The sequence below is a fragment of the Cupressus sempervirens genome, chromosome 1 (assembly GCF_028749045.1).
Source record: "Cupressus sempervirens isolate cs-2001-9-10 chromosome 1, ASM2874904v1, whole genome shotgun sequence".
Taxonomy (NCBI): domain Eukaryota; kingdom Viridiplantae; phylum Streptophyta; class Pinopsida; order Cupressales; family Cupressaceae; genus Cupressus; species Cupressus sempervirens.
In genome coordinates, this window is record NC_143118.1 from 606,088,041 (window position 1) to 606,102,610 (window position 14,570).

Sequence of the window (14,570 nt, forward strand, 5' to 3'; positions counted from 1 at the left end):
GTATGGCAAGCGAGATGTAGTGTCTCAAAATGATGCTAAGGAGATGCCAAGTCAAGTGGCCAGATCTATGTTAGGTATCCGAAAAGGTAGTCATTGGGCATGGATCAAGGAGGTGAGTCATGATGGAAGGTTAGGAACAAAGGCATGTGTTGCATGAGTGAAATGAGTGAAGCAGATGGGTGAAGTGGTTCAGAGGTGAAGCTACAGAGTGGTAACCGAGTTGGTTCAATCGACCAGCATCCCACAGGGTTGGGTGGATCATGGAGCTAGGGTGTGGAACTCAAGTAGGTTGTGCAACACAAAGGGATCTGTATATTGAGTATGAGACGGTGTGGATGCATGGAGAGGTTGGTTTGAGTGCCCAGAGTGCATGAGGACGTGATGTCCACCAACAATGGCATGTAGACATAGACTAGGGTGTCGAAGTAGTTGGGGCTCATGGTGGGGATCCAGAGTTAGCTAAGGTAGATGGTTGTTCTGTGGGGAGCAAGGGTTGGGCTTCTATGGCTCTATGGGGAGCTAGGGAGACCAACAAGTGATGGAGTGCCATGGAGGCATAGTCATATTGAGGATTGTACTAGAGGACTCTAGGAAGTTTAGAGAGGTGCCATAAGGATGCTGAGTATACCATGCAGGTTTGTGTATGAGCCAAGAAGTTTAGAGAGGTACCGTGAAGGTTTTGAGTATGCATTGGGTGTATGCGTATTGAGAGATAAGGTTCAGAGAGATGTCAAGATGGTGTTGAGTATGCTTGAAGCATATGCATGAGCTAGGGAGTACTCTTGTGGTCTAAGTCAGCTAGTGTGGATGCAGTGTTCAGCAAAAGAGTCTAGGTGGTTCTCGATGCAGGGTTGTAGTGGTGCAGCATTGGGCTCGAGGAGTTAGGCAGGTTGAACATGAGGAGCTATGGGAGCTCGGTGCATTCCAAGTGTGGCAAGATGATCATAGAGGATCAGGATGTGGTCAAGAGACTTGTGGGAGTTGAGATCTCCTATGTGGCCAATGTTGGAGTAAGGTGGGCTTATGAGAGTCACTAAGGCAAAGATATCACAAGGGCTAGGAAGGGGTTCAGTGTGGAGGTTGAACAGGGGTAGAGCTAGAGGCTCGAGGATGTGTGCATGGAGCATCGAAGGGAGAGAACTAGGAGTAAGGATGGTTTAGCATGCGCTTCTATTCTGTGGGAGTGTATGTTTAGGCAATCAGGTGCATGGGCATTTGATGAAGAAAAGAGAGGCATAGTCTGGGTGAATGAAAATGGTTGCATCTTATGGTGGATCAGAAGTAGGGATCGCCAGTGCCACGCGTGGTTTGGAGATTCTCAAGGAGAAGGCTTAACCTAGGCATAAGCATAAAATCTAGCCTCATGACAGTTGGTATCAGAGTTGATCACTCTAAGCATGGTTAGAGTCCATGCGTGAATCTTGGAGTGATCTTGCTTTGTGTTACACCAATTCTTGGTGAGGAGATGATATTGTGCGTGATCTGGTAAAAGCGTTGCTTTAGGTTGTTATTGCTCATGTGGGAGTAGGCAGTGGAGTGTTAATCTTTGGTAGATTGGCTTGGGTTTTCATTGACTCTTGGAATTGGCATCAAGTTATAGAGATGGTCAAATTGATATGCAGCTTGTGGAGAGTTGATATCAACATTGTTGGAACTGGGTTCAGCAGTGGAAGTTGGCATGAGTCAAGATGTGGCGTTGGGTCACAAGACCGTTATGTAGGAAGATGAACATAGTGCAACATGTTTTTGTGAGTTCATTGGAATGAAATTTAAGTGAAGATGATAGTGTCAGGGACATATTAAGACCAGTTTAACAATGGTTTGGGATGCAAAGGTGCAGTGAGGGGTAGGAGTTAGCGAGGCAATTTCGAGGAGTATTGAAGTTGGGCTATAGGGTGGCTAGTTTGGTCAATCTTAGTGTGGTGTAGGATGGTGTGTGGACATTATTCGAGGTGAAATCAAGCTACTACATGGTGTAGATCAGTGTGGGCTGCAAGGAAGCAGTGAGGTGTAGGGTCTCTTTATTGTAGATCCGAGGTGAAATGTGGGCTTGCACAAGGTAAGTCCATTGATGTTAAACATTTGGGGCCATTTAGGATGGTGAGGTGTAGGATTTCATGTAGTGGAAGTCTAAGGAGTAAGTCTGATGGTGTGACAGGCATGGTTGGAAGTTGGGGTGGTGGTCTAGGCGGCGATGTCATGGGTCAGTGGAGTTGGGTGATCCACAATCGTGAGGTGTAGGTTGATATGAAGGGCATCACTCGAGAAGAAAATGGAGTGGGCTGTGAGAGCAGTGTGGTGTAGAACTTACCAAAGGTGGGTTTGAGGAGAAGAAACAAGTACTGGGAAGTCACTAAGTTCTGGAAGTGTATTGGTGGTTGGATGTGGTTGATTTTTGAGTTGATGTGTTGGGGATGAGTGGATGCAAGGCATGCCGAGGGTTGGCCAGCAGTCAGGTAGAATGGCACAGTTGAAGATCGGTTACAAAGCCAATGTTGAAGGTGATGACTTAGGAAAGTGGATTTGGGGGCTATCAAGTGCAGTTTGGTGTAGGATTATGGCTTGAAGAGTTTTGGGTTATGATCTAAGGAAGGTTGTGCAAGTACTAGGCATAGCACAAAGGTTCTGGAAGTGCATCGGTGGACAAGTGCTAGTGCTTGAGTTGATTTGTAGTGTGAGTAGACGAGTTGGGTGCAACACACACTAGAAGGTTCTTCAATAGGAAATCAGAGTGGCGTATCCATAGTTGGAAGCCGAAGTTGACCGTGTGAAGCTTGGGAAAGTAGTGTGGCTTGTGCATCAAGGTGATGGCAAGCTTGGATGTCAGTGGATGACAGTAGAGGCTGAGTTGAGACGAAGCAGTAGTGTGGAGTTTTGGGGGTGTCATCGGAGGGATGGCTAGCTTAGTGGAGTTAGACATGGAAGTGGTTTCATGCAAGTGGGGTTAGTGTTGGGGATGCTGACAAGCACCAAGTATGTTGTTGAAATAGAAGGTGTGCACCGGAGGTATAGGGCGATGACAACAGCCAATGTTTGAGATACAAGACATTTGTAGATCCAAGTGATAGGGTGACAGTGGTGTCGACATCGAGGACGTCACCTATTTTTAAGTGGAGGAGGATGTAAGGGGCTGGTGATTCATGATATCAGATCGAGAGGCCGGATGGGCCTATGCTGCAAAGTTAGGGCCACATAGGTGTGGTGTAGGCAGACGTGGGTCTAGCCAAGGTGTAAATGGGACTATGTCATGTGCTGGGCAGACATGGTTGTGGTGTAGGATCTTATCCTAGACATGATCTGAGGTGTATGCTTGGGGCTATGTTGTGAGTGTTCCCCGCCAACATAGTTGTGGTGTAGGTACGATGTGCAACCGAGATGAGGTGTGATCTTGGGGCTATGCTACGAGAAGTTCCCTCTAGCATAGTTGTGGTGTAGGCGAGGCGTGGAGCCAAGATGAGGTGTATTCGTGGAGGGTAAGTGCCAGTGTGCATGAAGGATGGCTTGGAGAGTCCATCTCCCTCGAGAGGGTCAAAGCAGAGTAGCCCCTCCCTCTGGTCTCTGGGAGACAGAGGTGATGCAAAGTCTTTAGGAGCAATAAAGTGTTGCTTTGCCATTACGCAATATGGTAAGGTTTGGTGTAATGACAAAGGTCCCTATCTTAGTGTAGCAGAGGAGTTGGACCAATGTTGGTAGCCTATTCCCCTTGTGGTTGTCTGGAGTCTGAAAGCTAGGGAAATAGTTTTCCTAGTCCTGTGGTAGGAGGCAATATGGTTTGTCTAAGTAGGAGCATTGTAGGCTTGAGTTTAGCTGTGTGGGAATGGTGTCATTGTGTTGGATAGCTAAGTGGTGCCATATCAGTTGGGTGTGGCCTTGGGTGCACATCCTGGTTGCTTGGTTGCATGGGTTTGCATTGAGGTTGGATCTCAGAGACCATGGAGGTCAAGTATGGCAAGCGGGATGTAGTGTCTCGGAATGATGCTAAGGAGATGCCGAGTCAAGTGGGCAGATCTATGTCAGGTATCTAAAGAGGTAGTCATTGGGCATGGCTCAAGGAGGTGAGTCATGATGGAAGGCTAGGAACAAAGGCTTGTGTTGCATGAGTGAAGCGAGTGAAGCAGATGGGTGAAGTGGTTCAGAGGTGAAGCTACAGAGTGGTAACCAAGTTGGTTCAATTGGCTAGCATCCCACAGGGTTGGGTGGATCATGGAGCTAGGGTGTGGAACTCAAGTAGGTTGTGTAACACAAATGGATCCGTGGATTGAGTATGAGATGATGTGGATGCATGGAGAGGTTGGTTTGAGTGGTTGGAGTGCATGAGGATGTGATGTCCACCAACAATGACATGTAGACATAGACTAGGGTGTCGAAGTAGTTGGGGCTCATGGTGGGGATCTAGAGTCAAATAAGGTAGACGGTTGTTCTGTGGGGAGTAAGGGTTGGGCTTCTGTGGCTCTATGGGGAGTTAGGGAGACCAACAAGTGATGGAGTACCGTGGAGGCATAGTCATATTGAGGATTGGACTGGAGGACTCTAGGAAGTTCAGAGAGGTTCCATAAGGATGCTGAGTAGACCGTGTAGGTGTGCATATGAGCAAGGAAGTTCAGAGGGGTACCGTGAAGGTTTCGAGTATGCATTTGGTGTATGCGTATTGAGCTATAAGGTTCAAAGATATTTCAAGATGGTGTTGAGTATGCTTAAAGCACATGCATGAGCTAGGGAGTACTCTTGTGGTCTAAGTCAGCCAGTGTGGATGTGGTGTTCAGTAAGAGAGTCTAGGTGGTTCTCAATGCAGGGTTGCAGTGGTGCAGTGTTGGGCTCGGGGAGTTAGGCAGGTTGAACATGAGGAGCACCTATGTGGCTGATGTCAGAGTAAGGTGGGCTTATGGGAGTCACTAAGGCAAAGATATCACAAGGGCTAGGAAGTGGTTTAGTGTGGAGGTTGAACAGGGGTAGAGCTAGAGGTTTGAGGATGCATGCGTGGAGCACTAAAGGGAGAGAACCAAGAGTAAGGATGGTTTGACATGTGCTTCTATTCCATGGGAGTGTATGTTTAGGCAGTCAAATGCATGGATATTTGACGAAGAAAAGAGAGGCATAGTCTGGGTGAACAAAAATGATCGCATCTTATGGTGGATCAAAAGTAGGGATCGCCAGTGCCACTCATGGTTTGGAGATTCTCAAGGAGAAAGCTTAACTTGGGCATAAGCATAAAATCTAGCCCCGTGATAGCTTATATAGGAGAGGTGGTTGCCATCAGCCTCTCCCATGCCCCTCTCATTGATTCAATGTTGGTGTCAAGGTGGATGGAAATGTCAAATTTTGAAATGGTGGACGCCAACATTGAATCAATTGGAGGGGCATGAAGCCCACCCTCGAGGTGCTATTCCTTGACTCCCCTTTAGATCATGTTTTCTTGTCACTCAGCTGGCACAATTTTGGAAAAAGGTTTGGCAGTGGTTGCCAGCCCTCACAATGTCTACTTTGTGGTTTTAAAAGTTGATCTAAAATAGGAGCCCTCATCTAGCACCTCCATCTGGTGTTGCTTGGGTATTGCATAAATTTTTGCTATCAGCGAGAATCCCCCAACGAATGCCTACCCTTGGACTCTTGCTCAGATCACCTTCCTCGATCTCTCGACTGATGCAATTAATGAAGAGACTTGGCAGCGGTTACCATTCTACAGTGCGTCTGTTCAGCGATTTCGAAGTTGATCTAACGGTGAGCCCTTGTCTAGCCATGAGGTGGGTGCTTGGCACTCTAGAAATTTTTTGTGTGCCTATCATGGCTACAATTGGAGAGGTGGCTGCCATGAGCCTCTGCCATGCCCTTTTGATTGATTCAACACTAGTGTCAAAGTGAATGGATATGTCATATTTTGAAATGGTGGACGCCGACGTCGAATCAATTAGAGTGGCATGAAGCCCACCCTCGAGGTGCTATTTCTTGACTCTCCTTTAGATCATGTTTTCATGACACTCAGCTAGTTCAATTTTGAAAAAAGGTTTGGCAGTGGTTGCCAGCCCTCACTGCATCTACTTGGTGATTTTAAGACTTGATCTAAAACGGGAGCCCTCATCTAGCACCTCCGTCCGGTGTTGCTCGGGTATTGCATAATTTTTTTGCTTTAGGCACAAATCCCCCAATGAATGCCTACCCTTGGACTCTCTCTTAGATCACCTTCTTTGATCACTCAACCAACACAATTATGGAAGAGACTTGGAAGCTGTTGCCATTCTATAATGTGTCTGTTCAGCAATTTCGAAGTTGATCTAATGGCGAGCCCTTGTCTAGCCATGAGGTGGGTGGTGGGTACTCTAGCAAAAAAAAATTTGTGCCTATCGTGGCTACAATGGGAGAGGTCATTGCCTCGAGCCTCTCCTATGCCCCCCTCATTGATTCGATGCCAGTGTCAAGGCAAGTGGATATGTCAGATTTTGAAATAGTGGACGTTGACATTGAATCAATTAGAGGGGCATGAAGCCCACCCTCGAGGTGCTATTCCTGGACTCTCCTTTGGATCATGTTTTCTTGTCACTCAGCTGGCGCAATTTCGGAAAAAGGTTTGGTAGCAGTTGACAGCCCTCACCGCATCTACATGGTGATTTTAAAACCTAATCTAAAATGGGAGCCCTCGTCTAGCACCTCCATACGGTGTTGCTCGAGTATTGCATAAATTTTTGCTATTGGCATGAATCCCCCAATGAATGCCTACTCTTGGACCCTCTCTTGTATCACCTTCCTCAATCACTCAACCAACGCATTTATGGAACAAACTTGGTAGCGGTGGCCATTCTACACCGTGTTTGTTTCATGATTTTGAAGATGATCTAATGGCGAGCCCTTGTCTAGCCATGAGGTGGGTGCTTGGCACTCTAGCAATTTTTTGTGTGCCTATTGTAGCTACAATGGGAGAGGTGGTTTCTGCGAGCCTCTCCCATGCCCCCCTCATTAATTTACTACTAGTGTTAGGGTGGATGGATATGTCAGATTTTGAAATGATGGACGTCAATGTTGAATCAGTTAGAGGGGCATGAATCCCACCCTCGAGGTGCTATTCCTCGACTCTCCTTTAGATCATGTTTTCTTGTCACTCAGCTGGCACAATTTTAGAAAAAGGTTTGGCAGCAGTTGCCAGCCCTCACCGTGTCTACTTGGTGATTTTAAAACTTGATCTAAAATGGGAGCCCTCGTCTAGCACCTCTGTCCAATGTTTCTCGGGTATTGCATAAATTTTTGCTATCAACACAAATCCGCCAACAAATCCCTAGCCTTGGACTCTCTCTTAGATCACCTTCTTCGGTCACTTGACTGATGCAATTACAGAAGAGACTTGGTAGTGGTTGCCATTCCATAGTGCATCTGTTCAATGATTTCAAAGTTGATCTAACGGCGAGCCCTTGTCTAGCCATGAGGTGGGTGCTTGGCGCTCTAGCAATTTTTTGTCTGCCTATTGCAACTACAATGGGAGCTTTGATAAAAAAAGCTCTTGGTGACCCTCCCCAATAGAATTGGTGCTGGTGTTTGAGAAAGACACATTATTTAGATTTGGAATATTGGCACCAGCATCCTTTCTATTGGGAGGGTCGTGAAGCCATCCCGATTTTTCTATGCGAGGGCTCTCTCCCCAGAGTCGTTGTCTTTGCAACAACTTCTTTGGCACAAAATTTTTGGAATGGTTTGGCAAAAATTATCGTTCCAATGTGCCATTTTGGTGGTTGCCTGGGTAGCAATCTGAAGGGCAAGCAATCGTCTAGTAGTTGGGCTGCGCATCACGAGTGACAAGGGAGCCTTTATTATTGAAAGCTCCCCGTGGCCATTCAATTAGAAGAGCCATTGCTTGTGTGAGCAAGGAGGCATGTAGCCTTGGATTCCAAATAAAATCAATGATGTTGGATTTATATAAGAGCAAAATGAAGTAGTAGCAGCCCTTTTGCTATGCGCAGCTCCCCAAAGTTTCTCTTCTTTCTCACTCCATTGCCACAATTTTGGAAGTTGTTCGACAGTGGTTGTCATTCCAATGTGTCATTGCGGTAATCTGGAGAGTGATGCTAAGGGTGGGAGCTTGTGTCTAGAATTTGGGATGTTTGTGCGAGCGAGCAGGGGAGCTTCTCTTATCGGAACCTTTCCATGGCCTTTGTATATAGACCCAGTGCCGATGATATTGATGGATGCGAGCCCTTGGATTCCAAATTTGTTCACAGCTAACATTGGTGTTTGTGAGAGATGGGTACAAAAGCACATCCCAATTGCTATGCGAGAGCTCCCTAAGGTCACCTCTGTGCCAACTCAATCGGCACAACATTGGGAATGGTTCAACAACAGTTGTCATTCCAATGTGTCATCGGGGGATGTCATGGAAAGTGGTCTTTCAAGTGCGAGCTCGTGTCTAGCACTTGGATTGTGCATCGCATCACAAGTGAAAGGGGAGATCTCTCTATGAACGGTGGCATGGTGATTGCAAGAGAAAATTGACTTAGTCAGAGCATTGGCCTCGGGTCATTGTGACGGCCTTGCAATTTCTCTTTAATTGCAACCTATGTTTGCACAGTAGTAGAGTTTGCATGTAAGATTGGCCTTGTTCTTGACAGTTCTAGGAGATGTAAGGTGCTACTCCTCAACTCTCCTTTAGATCATGTTTTCTTGTCACTTAGCTAGCACAATTTCAAAAAAATGTTTGGCAGCAATTGCCAGCCCTCACTGCGTCTACTTGGTGATTTTAAAAATTGATCTAAAATGGGAGCCCTCATCTAGCACCTCCGTCCGGTGTTGGTTGGGTATTGCATAAATGTTTGCTATCAGTGCAAGTCCCCCAATGAATGCCTAGCCTTGGACTATCTCTTAGATCACCTTCTTCGATCACTCGACCGACACAATTACAGAAGAGACTTGGCAGTGGTTGCCAGTCTATAGTGCATCTGTTTAGCGATTTCGAAGTTGATCCAATGGCAAGCCCTTGTCTAGCCATGAGGTGGGTGTTTGGCACTTTAGCAAATTTTTGTGTGCCTATCTCGGCTACAATGAGAGTTTTGATAACAAAAGCTCTCCACGACCCTCCCCAATAGAATTAGTGTTGGTGTTCAAGAAAGACACATTATTCAGATTTTGAATATTGGCACGAGCATTGTTTCTATTGGAAGGGCCATGAAGCCATCCCGATTTTGTTATGCGAGGGCTCTCTCCCCAAATTCATTCTCTTTGCAACAACTTCTTTGGCACAAAATTTTTGGAATGGTTTGGCAGCGATTGTCATTCCAATGGTGCTATTGTGGTGGTTTCCTGGGCAGCGATCTGAAGGGTGATCCGTCATCTAGCAACAGTTGGGCTGTGCATCACGAGTGACAAGGGAGACTTTGTTATCGAAAGCTCCCCATGGCCATTCAATCAGAAGATCCATTGCTTGTGTGAGCAAGTATGAATGCAGCCTCAGATTCCAAACAAAATCAATGACATCAAATCTATATATAGAAGAGCGAAATGAAGCAACAGCCCATTTTCTATGCACAGCTCCCCAAAGTTTCTCTTCTTTCTCACTCCATCGGCACAAATTTGGGAGTTTTTTGATAATGGTTGTCATTCCAATGTGTCATTGTGGTGATCTCAAGAGCAATGCTAAGGGCGGGAGCTTGTGTCTAGCATTTGGGATGTTTTTGCAAGCAAACAAGGGAGCTTCTCTTATTGGAATCTCTCTGTGGCCTTTGAATATAGACCCAGTGCTGACGATATTGATGGATACGAGCCTCATATTCTAAATTTTTTTACAGCTAACATTGGTTTTTGTGAGAGATGGGTACAAAAGAACATCCTAATTTCTACACGGGAGCTCCCTCAGGTTGCCTCTGTGCAACTCGATCGGTACAACATTGGGAATGGTTCGACAATGGCTGTTGTTCCAATGTGTCATCGAGATGTCTTGGAAAGTGGTCTTTCAAGGGCGAGCTTGCATCTACCACTTAGATTGTGCATTGTCACAAGTGTATGGGGAGATATCTTTTTGAATGATGGCATGGTGATTGCGAGAGAAAATTGACTTAGTTGGAGCATTGGCCTCGGGCCATTGTGACGGCCTTGCAATTTCTCTTTAATTGCAACCTATGTTTGCACAGTAGCATAGTTTGCATGTAAGATAGGCCTTGTTCTTGACAGTTCCAAGAGATGACCTCTGAAAATTTTGGATTGGGTCCCTTCAAAGTGAAATTCATCCAGTTGATCGGATGAAGGTTGATGTGCTTGTATCTATTCTGAGATGGTAATGATGGTCATTTGCGGTGAGTATATCCCATTCGGTAATCACAATGGCAAAACTTGTGAGAAGTACTTGTCACTTTGTTTTGTTGGATACCCTATATGTAGGTGCCTACATGGCTTGAAACACACTGCACATTTGTTGTTCGATTCTAAGATGCACTTGTTGCTAAGTGTATGGAGTTGTATCTTTTAGCCAAGGGCTCCGTCTCTTGGCACATTCTATCATTGCATTTTTATCCTGCCCTGACAACAAGAAGGAAAGAGATGGTTACACGGGTGCATTGCTCGACGTCCCTAATTTCATCAAGGGTCCACTGTCCACCCTATGTTTTTGCCAATTGCTAGAGCCTTGGGATTGAGAGGGGGGCTAGAAAAAGCTTTGGTTGCCACATAATTTATTCACTAGTGCATTCTTAGTGCATGGTCACCTCTTCACTATCTCATCCTACAGAAGTGCATGGAACTATCGTGACAACTTTTGTGGTCCGGGCCAATAGAAGCGTAGAGCATTACTGATAATTTTTGTTTGGATACGAAAACTCTCCATGCCCTGTCCTGCCCGTGCGATCCGAATGGCTGCGGATCATGGGTTCTACGGGAGATACTCTTCTTCAGCTTCCCCCTAAAGAGAGAATTCGGTGTTTGCATTGTGCGGACAAAAAGCCCAAGGCATTTCATCTCTCTTTAGATGCAAAATTCTGGGAGGGCTTTTCGAAGTATGGCCATTTGTACAAGGTGCACCAAAAAGCGTGTAGGGGGCATATGCCTAGGAAATGGATGTCTTTGAGTGTCCTTACTCGGTCGCATGCATGGTGTACATTTTTGCATTATGACTCTGCTACGAGCATTTGTGATTTGAGAATTTTGGGCGAACAAGTTTCATATGAGATGTTCTTCTCAAGCTCCTGCGAACCAGAGCGCTCATCTTTACAATGCTCTAACAAGTGCAGGCCCAACATGTTTGTCTAGGGGAAGAAATTGCATGAATGCTTTTTTCCAAGATGTGGGTGCTCATGGGTGGTTCCCTCATGGTGTAGTTCTTTGGTATGTGCATGTGCATGAGATTGAAGCTTGTCCGACAATGCTAGTGTGAGTGTTCACTCATAGGAACTTTTCTATACCTGCACTAGAAGATCACATGTCACGGGGAAAGGTTAGCAAGGCTGTGCTAGGAAAGGAGATATTTTCCAGAGGTTAGACATGTCCATGTATGCAGGCAGGCTCTCATCACCTATAAATGTGTGGAGGGGGTGTTATACATGGTGTCCTTCAGCAGCCTTATAATTGAGGTGGTTGCATGCACAGTGAGCCCCCACCAATCGCATAACTAGCCATGTTTTCGACATGCACGACCCTTCAACCTTCAGCACGATGGTCTCCATTGGCACTTCGGCAACTAGCTCTTCGTCATGGGAAAATGTTTGTTGTGATCAAGAAGGATTTTTTCTGTGCAGGTGCACCTCAACAGGCGTGTAGGAGGCATATGCCTGGGAAATGGATGTCTCTGAGTGGCCTTACAATTGAGGTGGCTACATGCACGGTGCATCTCGTATAGACTCGAGGCTTCTTTTTGAGTAATGGCGACAGTGAGTTTGAGGGTAAAGGGTTCTATATGGGACATTCTTCCTAGGTGCCTATGAACCAAGGCTCCCTGTTTGGCCCTCTCCAGTCAATGATGGGACACTTTCCTCTTGTGTGAAATCTTTGAGCATTGCGAGTCCTGCATGTGCCGTGAACATCATTCTTGTTGCTTGTGTGGTGAATTATGTTTGGATGCATGACAAAGTGAATGCAAATTTTAGTTTCCCATCATGGTAGGCATCCCTTGGCTATAGTAGGTCTTGGGGGTCCCCTCTTTGTTAGAAGCTACCTGGTCAATCCTTCTAGTAGTCATATGCTTGTCTCAAAGATTAAGCCATGCATGTCTAAGTATGAACTATTTCAGACTATGAAACTGCGGATGGCTCATTAAATCAGTTATAGTTTCTTTGATGGTACTTTGCTACTTGGATAACCATAGTAATTCTAGAGCTAATACATGCACCAAATCCTAACTCTTAGAAGGGATGCATTTATTAGATAAAAGTCCAGCGCGGGCTCACCTACTATTTTGGTGATTCATGATAACTCGACGGATCGCACGACCTTTGTGTTGGCGATGCTTCATTCAAAATTTTTCCCCATCAACTTTGGATGGTAGGATAGAGGCCTACCATGGTGGTTATAGGTGACAGAGAATTAGGCTTTGATTCCAGAGAGGGAGCCTGAGAAATGGCTACCACATCCAAGGAAGGTAGCAGGCGCGCAAATTACCCAATCCTGACATGGGGAGGTAGTGATAATAAATAACAATACTAGGCTCATCGAGTCTAGTAATTGGAATGAGTAAAATCTAAATCCCTTAATGAGGATCGATTGGAGGGCAACTCTGGTGCCAACAGTTGCGGTAATTCCAGCTCCAATAGTGTATATTTAAGTTGTTGCAGTTAAAAAGCTCGTAGTTGGACCTTGGGTTGTCATGGTCGGTCTGCCTTCTGGGTGTGCACTGGCCCTCACATCCCTTCTGCCGGTGGTGTGTTCCTAGCCTTAATTGGCTGGGTCATGGTTTCAGCGTCATTACTTTGAAAAAATTAGAGTGCTCAAAGAAAGCCTATGCTCTGAATACATTAGCATGGAATAACGTGATAGGAGTCTGGTCCTATTCCGTTGGCCTTCAAGATCGGAGTAATGATTAATAGGGACTGTCGGGGGCATTTGTATTTCATTGTCAAAGGTGAAATTCTTTGATTTATGGAAGATGAACCACTGCAAAAGCATTTTCCAAGAATGTTTTCATTAATCAAGAACAAAAGTTGGGGGCTTGAAGAAGATTAGATACCATCCTAGTCTCAACCATAAACGATGTCGACCAGGGATCGGCGGATGTTGCTCTAAGGACTCCGCTAACACCTTTTGAGAAATCAGAGTGTTTGGGTTCCGGGGGGAGTATGGTCACAAGGCTGAAACTTAAAGGAATTGATGAAAGAGCACCACCAGGAGTGGAGCCTATGGCTTAATTTGACTCAACATGGGGAAACTTACCAAGTCTAGACATAGTAAGGATTGACAGATTAAGAGCTCTTTCTTGATTCTATGGGTGGTGGTGCATGGTCATTCTTAGTTGGTGAAGCAATTTGTCTAGTTAATTTCATTAATGAATGAGACCTCAGCCTGCTAACTAGCTACATGGAGATTACCCTTCATGGCCAGCTTCTTAGAGGGACTATGGCCTCCTAGGCCATGAAAGTTTGAGGCAATAATAGGTCTGTGATGCCCTTAGATGTTCTGGGCCACACGCATGCTACACTGATGTAACCAGCAAGTTTCTCTCCTTGGCCCAAAAGGTTTAGGAAATCTTACCAAATTGCATCATGATGGGGATAGACCATTGCAATTATTGGTCTTCAACAAGGAATTCCTAGTAAGTGCGAGTCATCAGCTCACGTTGACTACGTCCCTGCCCTTTGTACACACTGCTCGTCGCTCCTACCAATTGAATGATTCGGTGAAGTGTTTAGATTGCTGCAATAACGACAGTTCCTATCAGCGATGTTGCGAGAAGTTCACTGAACCTTATCATTTAGAGGAAGGAGAAGTCATAACAAGGTTATCATATGTGAACCTGCAGTAGGATCATTGTCAATTTGAGACCTTGAATCATGTAGGGGATAGAGTTGGCCTCCTCCCCAACCCTAAAATCTTGACGATGTACAGACACTTGGCCCTATAGTGATGTGCTGGATGGCCAAGCTATGAGTCCAGCACCATCGAGGTTGAGGGTCACATCGAATGCCATGATCGAAAGCATGGATTCCCCGCAGGGTGAAGAAGAGACTCGAATGCAATCTGGATTAAGATCAGTGCCTTCGAATGATGTCCACGTCGGAGTGAGAGGTCTATACTCTGTTATAGTTCAGAGGGAGTCTAGGCTTTGTCCCCTGTTGAGATTTCATGGTCCGATCGCATGCGTGGCACTATGCCAGGGATCCATCATTTTGATAGCGGTAATTTGGGACTGCTGCAACCCCCCGTTGCCTTGCCCAGGTGTGTTGACTTGTCACTTGGAGCATTCTGTGTTTAGAATGGGTGCACTCACATGATTTGCAGGGCAGGGGCCCCGTCCACTGACATGGCTCTCCCATATGTTGACTCCCACCTTTTTGAGGTGATGGGGTGGGGACACACCATAGCATTCCTCATCGCACCCATTGGGTGCTTGGGGTTTGAGATGTGTCAACACCCAACACACGGGTGCATCATGCACCTTAGAAATAAAAAGAACAAAG

At 45.8% G+C, this 14,570-nt stretch overlaps 1 pseudogene; it reads left to right on the top strand.

Moving 5' to 3' along the window:
• Positions 1 to 12,112: 12,112 nt before the first annotated feature.
• LOC149578895 (18S ribosomal RNA) lies at positions 12,113 to 13,923 on the top strand (annotated as a pseudogene).
• The last annotated feature ends 647 nt before the right edge of the window (positions 13,924 to 14,570 follow it).